At 37.5% G+C, this 9,345-nt stretch overlaps 1 non-coding gene across 1 annotated transcript; it reads left to right on the top strand.

Moving 5' to 3' along the window:
* Positions 1 to 7,869: 7,869 nt before the first annotated feature.
* LOC142437739 (small nucleolar RNA SNORA42/SNORA80 family) lies at positions 7,870 to 8,003 on the top strand. The gene has a single exon (XR_012782264.1). It is a non-coding gene; the product is annotated as a small nucleolar RNA SNORA42/SNORA80 family (small nucleolar RNA).
* The last annotated feature ends 1,342 nt before the right edge of the window (positions 8,004 to 9,345 follow it).

The following is a 9,345-nucleotide window of genomic DNA, read 5'->3' on the forward strand; positions in this document are numbered from 1 at the left end:
TGTACTACAATGAACAAACTGGGATACATATGTATATTTTTAAAGTATAGGGGAAAAGTGGAATGGTTAATTAAATATTCAAGAAGGTAAGTAATTCTTGTAGGAAATATATAATCAAAAGAAACTTCATAGATTGGTATTCTTCCATTTTCAATTTTATGAGTTATGGGGAAATGTGTGCTTGAATTATATGCTTTTCTTTAAAATGTCCATATCATAGATGTGAATCATGCTTCTGTGTGTACTTTTTTAATGTCTACTCTAATAATTTTATAGTGTTCAAGATAACATTAGTGCACTTACTAATAAAATTATTTCGACAGGTTTGATGAATATGCATATTTTCTAAGGACCACTGCTCTTTTTTTTAAGATCATTTTATTGGGGGCTCTTGCAATTCCCACCACTATCCATACATACATCCATTGTGTCAAGCGCATATGTACATTTATTGCCATCATCATTCTCAAAACATTTGCCTTCCACTTGAGACCTTAGTATATGCTGCTCATTTCCCCCCTCCCTCCACACTCCCCCTACCTCATGAACCATTCATAATTTATAAATTATTATTATTTTGTCATATGCTACACTGTCCGACGTCTCTTGCTGCCCTCTTCTCTGCTGTCCATCCCCCAGGGAGGAGGCTATATGTAGATTCTTATAATCAGTTCCCCCTTTCTATTCCACATTTCCTCCACCCTCCAGGCATAGCCACCCTCACCACTGGTCCTGGAGGAGTCATCTGTCCTGGATTCCCTGTGTTTCCAGTTGCTATGTGTACCAATGTATATCCTCTGGTCTAGCCAGATTTGTAAGGTAGAATTGGGATCATGATAGTGGGGGGTTGGGGGGAAGTGTTTAAGAACTAGATGAAAGTTATATATTTTTTCTTTGCTACCCTGCACCCTGACTGGCTCATCTCCTCCCCACAACCCTTCAGTAAGGGGGGTGTCCAGTTGGCTGCATAAGGGCCATTTGTCTCCACTCTGCACTCACCCATTTACAATGATGGGATTTTTGCTCCTTGATGCTTGATGCCTGGTCCTTTGACAGCTAGTGGTCACACAGGCTGGTGTGTGTCTTCCGTGTGGGTATTTACAGGGGTCTATAGACTGGAATTTACATATGTGCATATGCAAATATATTGATATAAGAGTGTGGGGATACAGATCTGTGTGAATATACTTATAGGTTTAGTACTAAGGCAGCAGATGGAGATTGGGCTTCCACTCAAGCACTTACTCAATGCAAGAATATGTTGTTCTATTAAATTGGCATTCTAGAAGGCACACCTTCCCGACATGATTGCTGAGAAAAAAGGGGTGCATAAGCAAACGTGGTGAAGGAAGCAGATGGTGCCAGGCTATCAAAAGATATAGTGTCTGGGGACTTAAAAGCTTGAAGATAAACAAGCAGCCATCTAGCTGAGAATAAAAGCCCACATGGAAGAAGCACACTAGCCTGTCTGACCACAAGGTGTAGAAGGGACCAGGTATCAGACATCACAGGACTAAAAATCATATCAGTGGGTACCACCTTCCTGATACAATCAATGAAGACAAACATGTGCATAAGCAAATGTGGTGAAGAAGGCTGATGTTGCCCGGCTATCAAATGATATAGTGTCTGGGGTCTTGCAGGCTCGAAGATAAACAAGTGGCCATGTAGTTCAGAAGGAATATTGTTCTTGATCTGTCAGCTAATCAGCCACATGCTGATTTTGGGGACCAATATCGGTGGGTTGCTTTAGGCAACAAGCTTTGCCACCAATGTCATTTATAACAGTTTCAGTTCCTCAAAGACTAAGTTCAAGAAAGGAAACTTACCCTGGTTCATTTACAATGCTTTACAAATACAAACTTTCAAATACTAGACTTAATCATTCAGTGAATACAGTGAAAAATATACTAAAATGGAGTCCCTTGCTGGCATAAAGAGTAATCAAGTTTTATGATAACTAAAATTTGGACATTCTAAAATATATTTCACTCAAATGAGCCTTGCAAAAAAGAGTTGGAGATGTACTTTTGAGATATCAATCATTGAGAACTTTTGAGCATAGTTGTACTTTAAGACTCATGGGGGAGTAATGAGTTGAAATCTACTGACTTTTTCCCCCCTATTTGCTAATGTCAAAAGATATCATGTGGTTTTAGTTAATTGAAAAGGATTCAATAGAAATTAGGTAAAACATTGATGATACAATTCAGACGTACGGGCTCTTCATTGCAAACATGCTCTTACTATAAATGATTTGAATGTATTATTGCAGCAAACCTGTGATTGGTATTCTCAGTAATTAATATTGTAAATGTCCCTGACAATTACCCCCTCCCCATTGTTTGTGTAAATAGCGTACAGCCACAAAAGGATAGATTCTGAGCAAGTGAATAATTCAGGTACTGTAATGTTAGTCTGGAATTAGCCTACATAGGCCCAATAACCATCTCTCATGAGGTCGTTCAACAATTAGTACCAAGGGAAAATCAAAGACAATATTAATGGAAGATTGTTATGCCCCGGAGGGATGATCTTTAAGACTCTCTACCGTAAATTAACAAGGAGATTTGCAAATGGAGTCCAAAGCAGATAAAACACACAAGCAACAACAAAACGTATAGAGAGATCCAGTAATGGGTTTGGGGCTCTCCTAAATCATAGCTCCAAATTAAGAAAAATTAGTTCATACATCATGGCCCTGCTAGGCCCTTCCTAACCCTCAAAAGGGAACCAGACCTGAGTGCTATAGTAAAATGTGTTCAAGAAATTAGATGATTCCCGACTACCAGATAAACTAGCATCCAGGGTCTTAAAGGCTTGTCTCCAAACAAGCAGCTAGCCATCTAAGTGAGATGCCAACTAAGTTCATATAGAAAAAGCACACCATCATCAGTCACTGAAGGATTACAAATCATATAATCCAAATCAAAAGAAGGATTGGTATCAGAGCCTTAGTTTTGAGAATCCAGTTGGCAGAAGGCTATTGAAGACAGAGGGCCCAAGATACATTTGTGGGAACTACATAGGAAATAAGCATCCGGTGCCCTCCCTCTGTTTATCATTGAGGATTGGGAGGAAGGTGGTTACTACACAGAGCGCATTGGAGAGTTATGTCGAGAAGATCCAAAGGATAAACCTGACTTGAACAGTTACAACCTTGCTAGTTGTTCCCCAGCCCCTCTGATGCACCAGGACATGACCTGGCTTTCAGCATTTTCTGCATTTTTGTCTTTTCTTTGTTAATATCAGGTTCACCTTAGAGGTGTTATCTCATTGGGAGATGCATCTAAAGAGAAAGCAAATAGAAGAAGGGTTTCTGATGGCGTGGGTACAGTGGTGGTAGTGTGGGGTGGTGGGGGCTTAAAATGGAAATAATGCCAAGGAATCCAGGCAGAATGATTTTTGGAAACTGATTATGGTAGTAGCGATTGTAAAATACTCCTTGATATGACTGAACTATGGAATGATATATGTTGTAACTCCCGATGAGTACTAAATTTTTTAATTATTTAGACATGCTAAAAATTGCACACATAGATAGCAACTGGAAACACAGGGAATCCAAGACAGATGACCCCTTCAGGACCACTGGTTAGAATGGCAATGCCTGGAGGGTGGAGGGAATGTGGGGTGGAAAGGGGGAACCGATTACAAGAATCTATGTATAACCTCCTTCCTGGGGGATGGCCAACAGAGAAGGGGGCGAGGGGAGATGTGAGATATGACAAAATAATAATAATTTATGAATTATGAATTATGAAGCATTCATGAGGGAGGGGAGAGTAAGGAGGGAGGGGAACATGATCAGCTGATATTATGGGCTCAAGTAAAAGGCAAATGTTTTGAGAATGATGATGGCAACAAAAGTACAGATGTGCTCGACACAATAGATGTGTGGATTGTGATAAGAATTGTACGAGCTCCCAATAAAATGATTTTTTTAAAATTTCACACACAATATACAGCATTAAAGGGACAAGAGAAAATACCTGTCTACAATGACAAAAAGAGAAAATGTATAATATACATGCATATATATGTGTATGTGTGAGTATATATATTTGGTGTGTCTATTCATACCACATACATATATTTCTTTAAAACACATAGACTGTGATTGTGACAATTTTCATCTTCATTTTCTTGATTCTTTTGAAGAATAAGTGTGCTTCATAAGCTTATCTTCCTTTACCAAAAAAAATTACATATACTGGGAAAATTTGCATACAAATTATAGACCAGTCATGCCACCATTGTGAATGAAAAAGGCATGGTAGTTAGTATCTATAAAGCAGAAATCACAATGCTGGCTGCCACTCAATTTGTCAAAGAGAATATCCACGAACATTAAAATATGTTCATTTATCGCTGAGAAATAGGGTAAGAGATGCGAAGATTATTGCAGCATGTCAGTAGTATGTACATTTTTAACAAAAGTAAATATAATATTTCAAAAATACTATGTTTTTCTCTTAGAAATTTTTAAATTTTTAGTTCCAAATATATGCCATTTAAAAAGTAAGCAAAGAAAGGCCATTCATATGTAATGGAACAGGAGCTAATGCTGGATACATACAGTATAAGTGTTGTTATAAATGCAGTAGCATTGGGTGCCAACCGAACAAAGCTACTCCTTCTCAGGGACTGACCCCAAAATACGACTGTCTATGAAGGTTTTGTGGAGTAGTTCAACAGAAATGTTATGTAAAAGTATCCCTATAGTTAGGGAATAATAACCATAAACAAATATTGTAAGTCCAGCTGACATGTATCAATCTAACTGCAAAGTTACAAACCAATGCTGATTTGCTTTTTCACCCTCCAATGAACTTTTGTCAGAACTGTCATTATGATCCACAAATTACAATGATGCTCTGACTCATGTGACTTTGTCTTCATAAACAAACATGAATGCTTTTTTACAGCTGTGTCAATTATTTTCTATAATTTGTGAGTTTGTCAAATATTCTGGCTTTTAATTCAAAATGTGGTAACTAGTATTCATTAACATAAATCAGTGCTTCGTAAGTGGGTGAACCCACCCAGGAAGGTCTCTGGAACGGTCTGAGGGGGCTGTAAAAGCAGCTAGCTATACTTCATCCTGGATGATGGGCTACAGTACAATTGTTTTCAATTGTGGGTGTAGGGGTGCTGAATGTTTTGGGGATTTTTTCCCCTGAAAATGATATATAGTAGAATAAAAGTTTGGGAATCTATATAAATAACTTTTTTGAAAGTGAAATAATGACTTAAAAAAAGAATAACAATAAAGATGACTTCAGCAGAGTTCCTAAAGACATTGTAACCAATAATGTAACAATAATACAGAAAGATTTTATAAAATTATTTGTTGTTTTTTAGTATTCATATAACCTAAGAGATATTATAGATAAGTAATTTACAACTCCATTTATCACATAGTATTGTGAGATTAAAGGAGTCCTTCTGGTGCAGTGGTTATGCATTGGTCTACGATCTTCCTGGTCATCAGTTCAAAACCACCAGCAGTTCCACAAGACTGGGCTTCTAACTCTCATAACCAGTTACAGTCTTGGAACCTCAGGTGCGGTCGCTATGAATCAGTATTGACTCAATGGAGATTAAAATTGAAAGTGAATAAAATATAAAGTATATTTTCAATTACTTAAAATTGAAAATAATATTACTAAGTATTTTATAGGAGGAGATCCCTGGGGGATGGATGAGGCCAGCCCTAGTGAGGCCACGGAGATGTGCAGGAAATGTATTTCCAGTGAATGACAGAGAGTCACAGAGAAGACTTCAAAAGAAGAAGGTGTTAAAGCCGACAAAACCTGGGAATGCCTGTTTTGAAAATCTCCTCTCTCCAGCCTTCACTGAGAGAGCTTGATGCCAAGGAAACCTGGCTCCTATCCCAAATGAATAGAAACGAAATGAAAGGAACTATATGGTACTGGTTACTGCTTACCAATAGACTGTGTGGATGATTCGTCACGTGAGACCATGTAATTGCTCCTACTGGGACACACAAATAATTCCAACCAAGATGTTTCACTCTCAGAGTGAAATGTGAAGAGAAATTGAAGAAGTTAAGCTAGCTCTCCTGGGAAAATAGAATGGTAGTCATTTAATTGAAGTTTTAAACCCGGCAGGGACCAATAAAATCATTCTAAGAAAACGTGTTATATTTGTAAAAGGGGGCAAAAATCAAGATGAAATGTTACTGAAATGTTCTTTCAGTATGGCTGGTTTACAAATAAAATGATGCATATTATTATCACACCATGATCTTAATTCTTTCTGAAGTATATATGTCTTTGTTTTTAGATTATATCTGGTTTCAAATGGATCTGATATCCTTTCCTGGGTTAATCATAGTGTGAAAGCATGCAGTTAAGGAATCACGTGTAATGAAGACCAGTTGAAGATTGCAATGGATGTTACAAGTCAAATAAAGTGAGCTGGTGATCGGGTTCCAAGTTTAACTTTACACTGTAGCGAAAGCTGGTTATGGGTAGGAGTCTATGGATTGAATTATTTCATATATATATATGAATTATGTATATATATAATTAACCTTGGTATTTGCAAATGTGGCCTTATTTGGAAATACAGTCTTTGCAGATGTTATAAATTAAATTTATAAAAGGCCATATTACAATTGAGTGAATCCTAATCTAGAATGAGAGGTATCTTTATTAAAGAATAGGAGACATAGAGACAGAGATACGTAGAGGGAAACCAGTCATTTAAGGCAGGAGCAGAGATTATTGAGGGCAGAACTATAAATGAAAAGATAGCAATTGCTAAAAGCTGTAAGACACACAAAAATGGCTGGTTTCAGACTATCACACACTTATTGTCCAGTGCCATCATGTAGGTTCCAAGTCAATGTGCAACAGAGCAAAGCACTGCCTGGTCCCATGCCATCCTCACAATTGTCATTTGAATTAGTTCAAGCAATTCTTAATCTTTGGGGTTTTCTGTATATAAGATTATGTCATCTGCAAACAAAGAGTTTGATTTCTTCTGTGTCTCAATAGATAATATACACATATATTTATAGGTAAAGTATTAAGGTAGCAGATGAACATTGGGTCTCTACTCAAGTCCTCCCTTAATGCAAGAACACTTTGTTCTAATAACCTGCCATTCTGTAATACCTTCCAAATATTATCGCTGAAGAAAATTGGGTACATTAGCTAATGTGGTGAAGAAAATGGATGATGCCCGGCTATTACAAGATATAGCATCTGAGGTCTTAAAGGCTTGAAGTTAAATAAGTGGCCATCTAGCAGGGAAGCAACAACGCCCACATGGAAGAAGCACACAAGCCTGTGTGATCATGAGGAGTCAACTGGATCCCTTATCAGGCACCAGAAGACCCCCCCAAAAGAACCATTTTGATGCTAACGATGGGTGTCAGAATGCAGACCCTCAAAGCACATCTGTAGACAATTGGATATCCCCTCATGGAAGGGTCACATGGAAGGGATTAGCCACTAGGTTGCAGTTTAGCACCTATGAAACACACAACATTCCTCCAGCTCTTTAATGTCTCCTCCCCTTCCCACTTTCATGACCCCAATTCTATCTTACAAATCTGGCTAAACCAGAGCTTGTACACTGGTACAGATAAGAGCTCTAGAAACACAGAATCCAGGAAGAGTAGAGGGATAGGATATTGAGGAGGGAGGGATGGAGGATGGACTGGGAGGAAAGAAAGAGAACCACATTTATGGAGGATTGGATGGAATATTGTTTCTTTCATTTGCTGAAAGGGGATGTATTTCATTAAAAATCAAAATTTAAAAATTCATTCAGATTCCTTATCCCTCCCTCCTACCTAAATATTCGTCAGAGTGGCTTAAAAAACAAAAAAGTTCATCAGGGGTTTGGATTTATGGCAGGTCCAATCCCATGGGCCTCTCACAGTGTCCCATGCCAAAGCAAACTGTCACCCCGAACCATTGCCTGGCTTTACCCCATGGACTTCAGGCACTGAAGCAGGCTGCACAGTGGGGGGGGGGGGGGGAAAGTTAAAGTAAAACTGAATGGACCTGGAGTCTTTAGTGGCCAGCAAGTGCATTTCAAATGTAAGGTGGGGTGGGGAGGGAAGCAAATTGGTGATGCGGGGAGGATCAACACCACAGAGATTGTGTGTATAACCACAGTTTTATATGCATTGTGCTTTGCCCGATGCACATTATTTCACATAGGCTGCTTATATGCATTATTTAAAACATTAGTCTCATGTTATTCTCTAAGTGTGTCATTCTGAATAGTAAATGTCTTTGAAGAAAGGACCAAAGTAGAATACAACGTTTTCTTTAATAATAGAGAATTCACATAAGATAGAGGCATGTATAGTAATTTAATGTCAAATCACACAAACTAATGGAAAATTTAAATCTTATTCTATTAAATTCATGATAGTTTACAAAGTATTTCATTAAAATAAACTATTTTATATTGTACCACTTAATATTAATGACAAACTCAACACAAATTCAGTGATTTCCCAAGTGTGTGGACAGCATTAACATTTAAATATAGACTTGTCCTATCGCACAACAGTACTTACAGTGTTTTTAGGCATGAGGTCTCCTGATGTCAAGATTTTGATTTAAAGTCCATGCATTCATGAAAATGTACACAGAAACTGAATTGTGCATTTTATTTGATAACTCTTATATTCTTAAATCTGGGTATAGACTCCTCTTCTCTGAAATTATATATTAGAGTAAAGCAAAAATATAGCTACAAAATTATAAAATATATTTATTCAACAGAATTACAAAAATGGGGAGCTGACACCAAAGGCTCAAGTAGAAAGCAAATGTTTTGAGAGTGATGAGGGCAACATATGTACAAATGTGCTTGACACAATGGATGGATTTATGAATTGTGATGAGTTGTACAAGCCCTAAATAAAATGATTTTGAAATGATTGTTTTTTAAACAAAGCCTCTATTTATGTGTATATTTATTGACGTAGAATTTCTATCATGATACTCCTTCCTTGAAGAATTCTGTACTCTTCAATTTATAACACCTCAAAATGGTAGTTTTGCCATCCTTTAGAGATTCAGAAGAATTCTTATTAAATATCCTTTGATTTTGGAGAGCAAAAAAGAGCCCATCTTTGATTTGTAGGAGCAAACACAGGGTTGCAAGTTGGAAGGATCAGGTTTCCCAAGAAAATCCTCATAAAACCAGCTCTCATCATCCTCCAAGAATGACCGCATGCATTATTATGATGGGCCACAAACGTTGCCATGGTGTGATAATATAAAAGACAGAAAGTGAGGAAGACCACAATATCCTCAACAGTAAATGCAATCATGATAATTGTTCTTGTCT

This window comes from Tenrec ecaudatus, chromosome 1, assembly GCF_050624435.1.
Source record: "Tenrec ecaudatus isolate mTenEca1 chromosome 1, mTenEca1.hap1, whole genome shotgun sequence".
In the NCBI taxonomy this organism is placed as follows: Eukaryota; Metazoa; Chordata; class Mammalia; order Afrosoricida; family Tenrecidae; genus Tenrec; species Tenrec ecaudatus.